The following is an 11,392-nucleotide window of genomic DNA, read 5'->3' as shown; positions in this document are numbered from 1 at the left end:
ATTGGGTTTGACAAAAAGCTGAAAAACCTCATTGTCGACGACACATGGGCGTGTGGTCGCCCGTGTAGTAGGCCATGTGATAGACACTGGCGTGTGTTCAATGAGGCCAGGCTGTGCGTGCATGACACGGCCGTATGATGGCCAGGTAGGCCGTGTGTGACACATGGGCTAGACTGATTTAGGTCGTGGGGGCCACAGGGGCGTGAGGGTCCACACGGACATGTGAGAATTTAGGCCAAGCCGTGTGATCAACACGGCCAAAGCCAAATTGGGCCTCGTGGGCCACATGGGCGTGTGAGCCCATTTTTATTGAATTGATTGCTAAAGTTACACGGGTCACCCAAGTCGACTGTGAACCTACTATAGGGTCGGTAAGCATCATTTAGACCCCTAATTGTGTGAACTGATTGTTTGATTTATGTATATTGAGCATGATGATAGTATGCATGTATACTGAATTGGTTATATGTACTGATATCATGAGATAGCATGTCATGATTTGTATGTTGCATTGCATGGGGTTGGGTTGATTATATTTGGAGCAAGTGTACTGGAAGACTCTTAAGCCTATTATACTGGCAGCTCAGCTGCAAATTACTGATTTGTGTCGCATTCAGTACTATTTGGAGTGTAGGGATAGGTGGGTTGATTTAATCCCCACATGGAGTGTAGGGTTGGACGGAGATGGTGTGTAAAGGCGGGTTGGGTAGGACTTTGTTACTGAAAACTGCATGACTAACACTGATACTGTGATGGGCTAAAGCCCTACTACATATTTGATACTGTACTGATATGGGCTAAGGCTCAAACTGTTACTGATACTGAAAAAGGCTTAGGCCTAGGACTGTTTTAACTGTGCACTGTGATTTGCTATTGTTTGTTTTCTATGGGATTACACACTGAGTTTACGTAAACTCACCCCTTCTATTTAATATGCACAGGTAATCCCCAAACCCAGACGGATTGGTGCGGCGGAGGACTCGACGGTGACCACTATTATTGGACTCTTTTAATTCACGATTTACGATTTATGACTATAGTATTATTATTGGTTTATTTTGATGTTATTTGGGGACTTCTTGGACTTTTGCTTAACTTGGGTATTTGTTTATCTTATGGAATTATAACTGCTAGTCGTAGGGAAACTCGGTTTTCAAAAAGCCAAAGTTTTTCTAAACTCACGATTACTTAAACTGTTTTTAGAAGCTTCCGCAACGAGTTACGTTTTAAAACTATTGAGGCAAGTGAGTAAAATGAATTTTGGAACTAATAAGAGATAAAAGAAAAGTAATTAAGAGGAAATGGTTTTATTGCAACAACATAATTTTCCAAACACCCTATCATGTAACATTGCCAGATTTGGCCATAACGTCTAGGCCGGGTTTGGGGTGTTACAATGGGGGTAGGACTTTGCATATCTGAATCTGTTATCTAATTTGTACATCTATTTCTGTAAGTATCTGAGATGGGCATAAGCCCGATTCTGTATCTGATTATCTGAAACATTTTTGTATGTTTGCTTGTCTAATTCTGCTGGGTTATATACTAAGTTTATGTAAACTCACATCTGTTTGTCTGTTCTGTTAGGTGATCCATAAACTTAGGCGGATCGGTGCGGCGGAGACACAGCGGTGACCACTATATCGTAAAACAGTTAAACTTAGTACTTTTTATTTATTTTAAGTTTAGACTTATTTGAGAGTTGTAATTTTTGGGGACTCTCTGGACTATTTGGTTTTTAACTGTTCATTTTTGGATTATTTGTCAATTTAAATGCTTTGGTAAAATAGTTATATTAAAACGACGGTTTTTTTGCAAACAAAGGTTTTCCTAAAATCACGACTGCATTTTCAAACTATAACGATTAAGGCTTCCCCTGTAATAAGTTTGGTAAAGAAACTGACTAAATTGGGGTTTTAGTAAATTGTAAATAATGATGGTTTATCAAGTCAACATGGTTTTCAAAACCCATTCCTTGTGACGTCACCAGATTCAGCCATAACGTCTAAGCTGGGTTTAGGGTGTTAAATGTAGATCTTTTTGGCCAAATTTAAGGCCCAATTAGGGACCGATTAAGGAACTCAAATATTGGGTCCATGGGCTTCATATAGGTTAGGAAAATTGAAATTTTTAGTACGTATATAAACATGGGTAAGCTTAGGAGGTATGTTAAATAGGTTTTGTTGTCTATAAACTATATGTCATGTTATGTTGCATACAAAAATATGTGTATGCATGCCATACGACTTATAATATATACACATTTATGATATTATGATTATGATTATGCCTATGCTTTGGGGTGGGTTATAATATAATGGAAGAAGTGCTATATGGCAGTTTGTATTGCAATTATGGTGACTAGACCACAAAATTTCTATTCAGCAGCTCAACTTCATATTTATGAGTGGCATACCGCCACATATTAGTGTGATTGGATGGATGGACTCTTGTAGTCCTAATTGGTGTTATTGGTTGGACGAAGATGGTGTGTAGCAGTTGGGGGTAGGATATGATATGATAAGTTATGAAACATGCTACGTCATGATATGAAAATCAATATGATTTAAAGATAAACTCCAATATGAAATCTGTCATGCTATGATACATTTCGACATTTATATACGACAATACGTGAGCCAAATCACACACTGGGCATTAAGCTCACGCATTTGTTTGTTTTATCTCAGGTGATCCTTAGACTTAGGATTGGACAATGACTCTAGAGCTTGGATTTCACTCTTTTGGTTTAAGTATAAATTGGACTCTCTTTTGTTTATATGGACGTTTTGGACTTTCGAACATTTTAAATTTGTTTGGGATGTTAAGAATTATTTTGGTATTTATTTTTGCAAAAGTTTTAACTTTTATTGACACTTAACTCAAGACAACTAAATATGAACCACGATTATAAAATAGATTTGCTATATTGTTTTCCGCTGCAAGTTTAGTCGAAATTCACTAAGGTGTTTTATCTTAGAAATGAAGTAAGTAAATTAAATATGTTTCGGTAAAAATAACAAAGGTGGTTTTTTTTAATGTACTCACGGGTTTTCGAAAATGGTATGTGTTCAACAGGTTAATCAAACTTGTTTTCTTTTGAGCTAAAGAGTTTTTTCCAAAATTAGGAAATTTTGTTTTCACTTGCAATGTAACCTCCACAATCCAATCATAACGTCCAAGTCGGGTTTGGGGTGTTACACATATAATATAAAATTTATAATATATAAAATGAAATATCATAAACCTGAAAAAGGATCAAGTTAGACTAGGGTGTGTTCAAGCCGAGCCAAGTCAAGCTCGAATACTGCCAAGTTTGAGCTCAACTCGAAGTTCAGAGCTAGATACTCAGCTCGAGCTTGATCGAACATCTATTTTTAAGCTTGAGATCGATTAAGCTAGTTTACAAATTTTTGTACTAAAGCTCAAACTCGAGCTCGACTCAATAATTAAGCTTAGGCTTAATAATATATATTAAGGGTAATAACAAATTTAATAATATAAAAATATGAAAAGCTTAATAAGGCTCGTGAGTCGTTCGAGTCAAGCATTACTAAGATCGAATTGAGTCTAATCAATAGCTCGAGCTAAAGTTCCTTTTGGATTCTCATAGCGGTAGAATCCTCGGTGGAACCGGTGAACCTAGGACTAATGCAGTATAGAATCAATTTAAACCAGTTACAAAATGTGATCTAGCTAAGCCTTACATGTCCTGTCTTCCCAACGGAAATGACATATTTAAAAATTTAACGTTTTAATAAATATTTTAATTAAAAAATTTAATTAAACATTTTAAATATGAAAATGCTATATTTAAAATTTAACATTCTAATTAATATTTTAATTAAAAATCAATTTAAATCTTTTTAAAAATTAAGAGTAGAATCCTACACTTAGTTTCAAGGAAAGCTTCAAACCAACCAATAATTTTAACTAGTGCATCAATAACTTGGTTTATATTTCATAATACATTTTAAATGCAATTTTATTTTACTTTTCAAAAGTTTTGAAAATGAATGCTAAATTAGTGTTGAAACTAAGTTCTATGTAATGAGGTTAGTTAATTCTATTAACTTATTACATTAATAGTCATAATAATAAATTTAACATTTATATTTTTGTCAATTTGATTCTTATTATTTGTAGTTAAATTTAATTCTTAATCTTTTAAAATAAATTAAATTTGATCATTGGTCTTTCAAAAGAGTTAAATTGTAATTTTTTACAAAAATATTAACTAAAACATTAAGTTTTTAAACATGACACTCACGTGACAATTCACTTGTACTTCATATTAATTTTTAAAATTTTTATGAACTCTTTTATATTTGTTTTGAATTTGTAAATATTTTTATAAATTTTAAATTATTTGTTGACACATATGAGAAAAATAGTGTCATATCGATTATGAAATACACATGGATTGTCATGCAAGTTGTCACGGCAACATTGTTAGAAAATTAATTTTTATTCAGTATTTTCATTGAAATAATAATTTAGCTTTAAAAAAGATAATGATCAAACTAAATTAAAAATAATAATGAACAAATTAACAAAATAAATATAATTTTGAGAACTAAATTTTGCATTATTCTAAAATATATATACTGAATTATGTAAATAAATCTACAAATTAAGCCTTTCCTCAAATAACAGTTCTGCTTTTGTTGGCTAAAAATGATAAGTACTGTTACCGGCATGCGTGAGTAAAATCAATTGAAGTACCGAGAGGCCAATTGGTTAGTTGATATTTATTTTATTTTATGTTTGATTCATTGTATTCAAAATATTATTCTTAGAGTTGCTTAGGGTAAGACTGAATTTTGTTTAGGTTAATCTTATGTATGATATTAATAATAAGTATAGTTAAACTAGAGCAATATATTCGAATCGAGTTTATCTATACTCAAGATCAAGGTTCAATTAGTAGGTTCATTTGTGTAGTAGTTTAGTGTATGAGTGTACGAGAATAAATATAGTTGCAAAGCCTAGTCTAACTTAAAATATGATATTCAAATTTTTCTAAATCCATCTCTATTTGTAAATAATTAACTCAAACTTGTTTAGATCCTTTCATATTGTTATTTATTTTTAAAAGTTTTTTTATTTTTATTTAATATTTAGTAATTATTTATCTCTTTCACTATGGATATATGTTTTTCTTTTATAAATCTTAGTATACACAACTTAATATTTTTAATATTTACATTATAATTTAATATATTTAATTTTCATATAATATAAATTTCATAATATATAAAATAAAATATCATAATCTGGAAAACGAATCAAGCCAAACTAGGGGTGTAATCGAGTCGAACTCAAATACTAACAAGCTCGAGCTTAATCAAACATCTATTTGTAAGCTTGAGATTGACTCGAGATATAATCTAGCTACTCGATCTCGAGCTCAAGCTCGATTAAGCTTGTTTACCAAATTTTGTACTCAAACTCGGGCTCAAACTCAAGCCAATAATTATGCTTAAGGCTAATATTACATATTAAGGGAAATATGAAAAGCTTGATACGGCTCATGAGTCGTTCAACTCAAGTATTACTAAGCTCGAATTTGGTCTGACTGATAACTCAAGTTGTTCAAGCTCGAATTCAGGTCAATAATTACTGAATCGAGTTCAAATTTTTTCAAGTCGAACTCAAGTAACTTGTAAGCACTACTGTCTCATTTACACCCCTAAGTCAGATAAAACTCGAGCTTTGAATATTGAAATTCGAACTCAACTCATATTTTAAACGAGTCTGATGTCTTTTATTTAATCTCATTTTTTGAGAATTAATATTTTTATTTATATCCTCCCAAATTTGAAGTAAATATTAGAGGTAAAAGTTAAATAATATACAGGGTGAACTTTTTTCTTTTGGTTTTAATATAATTAAAAGAAATATTAATTATTAATAAATGATAGGTAAAAATTAGAGAGATTGAATATTAATAATAAGATGGGTTGATGATAGTGAAATGGTAGTAAAAAATGCAAAATATGTGCTGCTAATATATGAAAAAAAATGATGAAATAATCCCACGTTATTTGAGTGGCAGTTATGCATTGGCAGTGGATAGAATGGTTAATGAATTAACTTTTAGTTATTGGAATTTTCATATATGGAGCTTGAAACATCTATTCGATTCACATGGGTCGTCATTGTTTCAACTTGTATATAAATTGCATGACCTTAGAGAGAGCTGTTTAAGCTTTGTCATTGATTTGAGGTTGGAGAGAGATTATGGAAGCCAAAATGATGAAAGCATCTCTCTCACTTGCAATTATAGTGCTTGTGCTCTACAATCCAATGAATCCCTGTAGAGCTATGTCAATGCAAATCAACACCAGCCGCACCTCATCACTCATCGCCGAGGATGAGGAGTTGGAGTTCCTGATGGGTTCTCATAGCGGTAGAATCCTCGCCAGAACTGATGGACCTGGGACTAATGCAGTATACAAACCATTTAAACCGACTGTAAATTGTGGTAGAGCTAGGCCTTACATATCCTGCCTTCCCAACCCAAACGGAGTCAAGATAGCAGACACGAGGGCGACTTACAAGCGTCAGTGAGGATGCTAGAACACACTGTGACTTACCACCCTGGATGCATTGCTGAAGGTGAATGACGAATTGAACTGTTTTTAGTAATTAATTTTACTTTAAAGCCGAAGTTTATAATTTCCTTTTCAATCTGCTAGACTCAAATCATATTGGTAGGCAAATGATTGCTAACATGTATCAATAATCATATTTACTACATAATTTGCAATTCTGACAGCGTCATCGATCATTTTCCGAAGGCAACTTTCCCATGGCGAAACTTCATTCTACTCATTAACAAAACGATATAAATCAGTTAATGTAGGTTAAGAAATAATGCAAATGTTGGGGTTTTCCTTTTTTAATATTAACACTATAATGAACATCATGTGATGATCTGATGGTTACGGTGTTCACTGTTCTAAATGTAATTTAGATTTAAACCTTGTTTGTTGTTCGGATTTTACCTTATTCTTGTAATTCATCAAAAAAAAATTTAACGCTTCAATAAATTTACAGTGAAGTAGATGCTTGTATAGTTAAATGATGACATAATTTTTTTTCTTATTAAGTATATTGAAGGAAACTATGTATGATGTGGACTAATTTATTTATATATATTACATTAATAATTATTTTAAAAGAAATTATATAAAAATATTTATCAATTCTAAAAATATAAAAATATAAAAAATAACAAAAAGAAATCTCTAATGGAAAGTTAAAAATTCAGAAGTTTGAACGTTTTTAAAAATAATAAAGTCCAAAATTTTAAAAGAAAATACAAAAATTCTTAAAACAAAAATTCAAATTTCTTGTTCCTGCTTGAAAATTTATGATCTTAATGATTTCGTGTCCAATAAAAAATAATACATGTACAATTCATTTTAATTTTTTTAAATTCCCGTATAAAATTAAAATTATTATTTTAATAATTAGCTTCTACTTAAAGGTCACATGCAACAACAATTAACTATAGGTACTATTTAACTCATTTTCGTAACATACAGGAATTAGGCAACCATACAAATTTTATCAATGCACATGAGACAGGATTGAAGAAAGCCCATAGAAAAATATGGAAATTTGTCATAAGGAAGCTTTAAGGAAAATGGGGAATTTCGGACTTACAGAAAATATTGTGGATGCTTGTTATCACAGGTCTTAACCGTTGTGGCCAAAATAATGAAATTATTAAACAATATGAAAACCCAGTTTTAACTGTAAACATATAAGGTAGAGTTGTAATATAGAAATTTTTAGAATGAATATCAAGAAATTATTAAAATTAGTAACTGGTAGTATCAAATTAATTCTAATCAATTCACAAATTAGTAGTGAAAACAAAGATGGAATTAAAGTAAAACTAATCCTAAAATTAACCTCTAATAAAAATCAAAGAACCTTCTATTTCATGTTTAAACAATGCAAACTTATAAATATAAGTTCAATCAATTTAGTAATTGTTAATTAAACTAATACAGTATTTTAATTGAGTTATTTATTACTGTAATAGGCTATTTTTGCCCGGGCCCGACATAAACATAAACCAAAAAAACCAAAAACAAAAATAAAAATAATAACAATAGTCTAAAGTCCATCAGACCTAAATTTACAATTACAAAATCATTTTTTTTTAAAAAAACCCTAAGCCCAAATTACAAGCCCACAAACTAAACTAAGTTTCAGTAAAAAAATTGAAACCCTAATCAGTCTCCTACGCCGTTTCATGTGCCTCCGCAATGCGCACGTCGCCCGAGGTCTGCCACCTTGCACCAAAATGTCAAAGGAGCCTCTTCTCTTCCCTCCGTTGACCTTGCCAATGCCTGCAAAAATGACGAGAAGAGAACACAGAAACAGAACAGAGAAACAGTAGCAGAAATGAAAGCAAACAGTAGCAAAAAATATAAAATATTGTAATGAAATCAGCTATAAAAAGCCATGGCAACCATGTAATTTTTTTACAAAGATATAACAAAAAAAGCAGTCAAAAAATAGCAAGAAAATTTTTGAAAAAGGTAATCTTTATATTTCATTGTTATTCCATTTCATTATTTCAAAAAAATACAAAAATAAGGAAAAGTCGAAAACTCATCGAGCTTTTCGCATCTCACCGCCATGAGAGGTTGAGGACCGCCATCTCTGATGAAAGAATTACCTTTCGGGCTCTGGGAATAACAAAAAAGCAAAAAAAAACCACTTTCGGACTTTCCGGCCACCATGGACAATGACGCACACTTGTGATGTACTCAAAATTGACCCTAGACTGGATGTGGTTTGGGACCACAAAACCGAGGCATAAAAATAATTTAAAATTTATTTTGATGCCTATGATATGTGTTAAATTGTGTGTGACATTTTTGATGATTTGATTTAGTGTTATAAAGGTGAATTTCACTAGAAAGGACTTGTGTGAAAAAATTTAGAAATGTGCTAGGCAATTGTAAGGTGGCCTATTAATACATGTGGGAAAATAGTTGTCCTTGCATGTCAAATAACCCACTCCCTAAGGTGAGTGGCGGCCATGACAAGGTTATGGGCAAGGGAACATGTTTCCAACATGTTTTGCTAATGGTTGATGTTAGAATTGTTATTATATTGGTGTTGTAGGAAGAGAAACAAAAAAAGTGTGTGTGTGGTTACCCTCCCCATTGCCGTGTATTGAACAAGGAAAACAAAAAAATAAAATAAAATTTTTGCTCATTCTATTCTCCATTGCCGTGACTTGAAGGAGGAAGAAGAAGGATTTCTTTTGTGCATGATTCGCTTGGTTGATGCTTAGGAAGAGGTAAGCACTTTGAAATCCTTGGAAATTTAGATATAAACGAGGTGATTAGTTCAAGTTCTATTCATCCCATGGATTAAATTTGGGTGTTTGGAGGCTTGGTATTTGGCCAAGTAGTTGAAGCTCTTGGTACATATACTTTTAAATGGAGGTTGAAATTTGGTTGTTCATGGGGAGGGTGCGAATGTGGCCAATGAAAGGCCTTGATGAACTATATATGTGGCTTGGGTTTATGATATTCGGTTAAGGGATATTGTGCTAGCAAGGTTGGTTTAATATATACATGTAAGTTACTTTGTATTTGATGTTTAGAAAAAAAATAGTGAAAGGCAAAGTTAATGATGTTGGATAAATTTTTAGTAGAGTTGTGCTTAGGCATTCGGTCATTGATGAGCATTGTTGTAACCTAGTTGTAGTTGCAACTCCTAATCTTGAGATGGAATTTGTACACATACGTTAAGTAAATGGTTAGGGCGAATGGGACTATGTGTTTGAAAGAATAAAATCGATACTATAATTGCTAGTATAAGTATTCGCCATTCAATCAAGGGTATAGGTGATGTTAGACCAATTTTAGCACATTCGCTATATAAGTATACCCAATTATGATATTGCCTTTGATTGTATGAAATCAACTAAAATGGGTGGTTAGTAAGGATGGTTATCTAATATACGAATATGTATACGTGTAAAATACGATTGGATTATTGATAGAATAGTAAATTGCATAAGGCTATTGGCGAATAGCCAAGAACATAAGGTAGCAAGATAAAATTTTACCATGTCGTTCCGCATGTTATATTATCATTAGAATGTGGATACCAACATATGTACCCAAGCGATTGAATGAGTTGATTTATTTGTTTAAGCTCAAGATCCTAAAGGAGAGGCGCCCAACAAAGGGAAATCGAAGGTCAACGAGTAGCCGACTTGGAATTATTTGCCCAACACTAGGTAAGTCATTAAGCACATATGTTTGATATTGCTTAAATGATTGGAAAATCTATGAAATTGTGTTTAATGGAATGCTATATATGTATAAATGAAATTGTATGTGTATGGAGTGAGGATAATTGTTGAATGTAAAAGAAATAGTGGAATGTGTAGAAAGTTTGCTTCCGGCACTGTGTGTGCGGGCAATACGTGTGTATGGTGACGAGATTGGCACTAAGTGTGCGTGCTGGAAATATAAGGCACTAAGTGTGCATGCTGGAAAAATATGACACTATGTGTGCAAGCTGGAAAAATCTGACCTTTGGGTGTGCGAGCTCGGAAGGTATGGCAACTGTGTGTGCGGGCTTAAATTGCGTGGCACTAAGTGTGCGAAATCGAGTATTAAGCACTGTGTGTGCGTACTCTATATATATGGAGGTTGTGTCTCCATCGAGTTGAGTATGGACAGCGGATCGGGTAAGTACCTCGAGCTCATGACGAATAGAGAATACGTTCATGCTTGGGGTTGAATTTGGTAAGCCTTAAATCTATGTGATGATTGAAATTGTATGGTTGTGCTGGAAAATGAGTTAATGTGTAAAAATGTTTGATTATCTTGTTGTGTAGAATATGAAATGTGGATGTATGACTTGGTACGAGATTGGACCGAAAGGTCCGAGGTATTATGGTATAGATTCGATATGGATGAGTACCTAGCCTCGTTTGTTGTACATGTTGTAGTAACTTTATCGGTGGATTGATGAATGCTTATGACTTCTGAGTTGTAAACTCACTCGGTGTTTTTCTTGTCACCCATTTTAGGTCTCTCGGACTCGTATTGTTTGCGTGATCGGGACCGTCGCTGAAGTCATCACAACGGCTGAAATCTTGTGGTATTGTTTTTGTTGTTGAAGAACATTTGGCATGTATAGGCTATTATATTTTGTCGAATTGTGGGTTGTAAACTTTAAGCCATGTGAAAATGGCCTATGTGGTCGTCGAGTGGGATGCTAGAACCTATAGCCACGAGTCTTAGAAACTCTAATTTTGATAAGGTGGCCATAATTTGTGTCATGTATGATGGATGATTAAGGCCAAGGGAAAATTCATGAAATTGGCATAGTCTACTGC

At 33.0% G+C, this 11,392-nt stretch overlaps 1 long non-coding RNA gene across 1 annotated transcript; it reads left to right on the top strand.

Moving 5' to 3' along the window:
• Positions 1–6,046: 6,046 nt before the first annotated feature.
• On the top strand, positions 6,047–7,087 carry LOC108486126 (uncharacterized). Its single transcript, XR_001871432.2, has 2 exons — positions 6,047–6,621; positions 6,782–7,087. It is a non-coding gene; the product is annotated as an uncharacterized LOC108486126 (long non-coding RNA).
• Positions 7,088–11,392: the final 4,305 nt, after the last annotated feature.

Source organism: Gossypium arboreum, chromosome 7 (genome assembly GCF_025698485.1).
Source record: "Gossypium arboreum isolate Shixiya-1 chromosome 7, ASM2569848v2, whole genome shotgun sequence".
NCBI lineage: Eukaryota > Viridiplantae > Streptophyta > Magnoliopsida > Malvales > Malvaceae > Gossypium > Gossypium arboreum.
The sequence above is the reverse complement of the archived record's forward strand: the minus strand, read 5'-3'. Positions and strand labels throughout refer to the sequence as shown.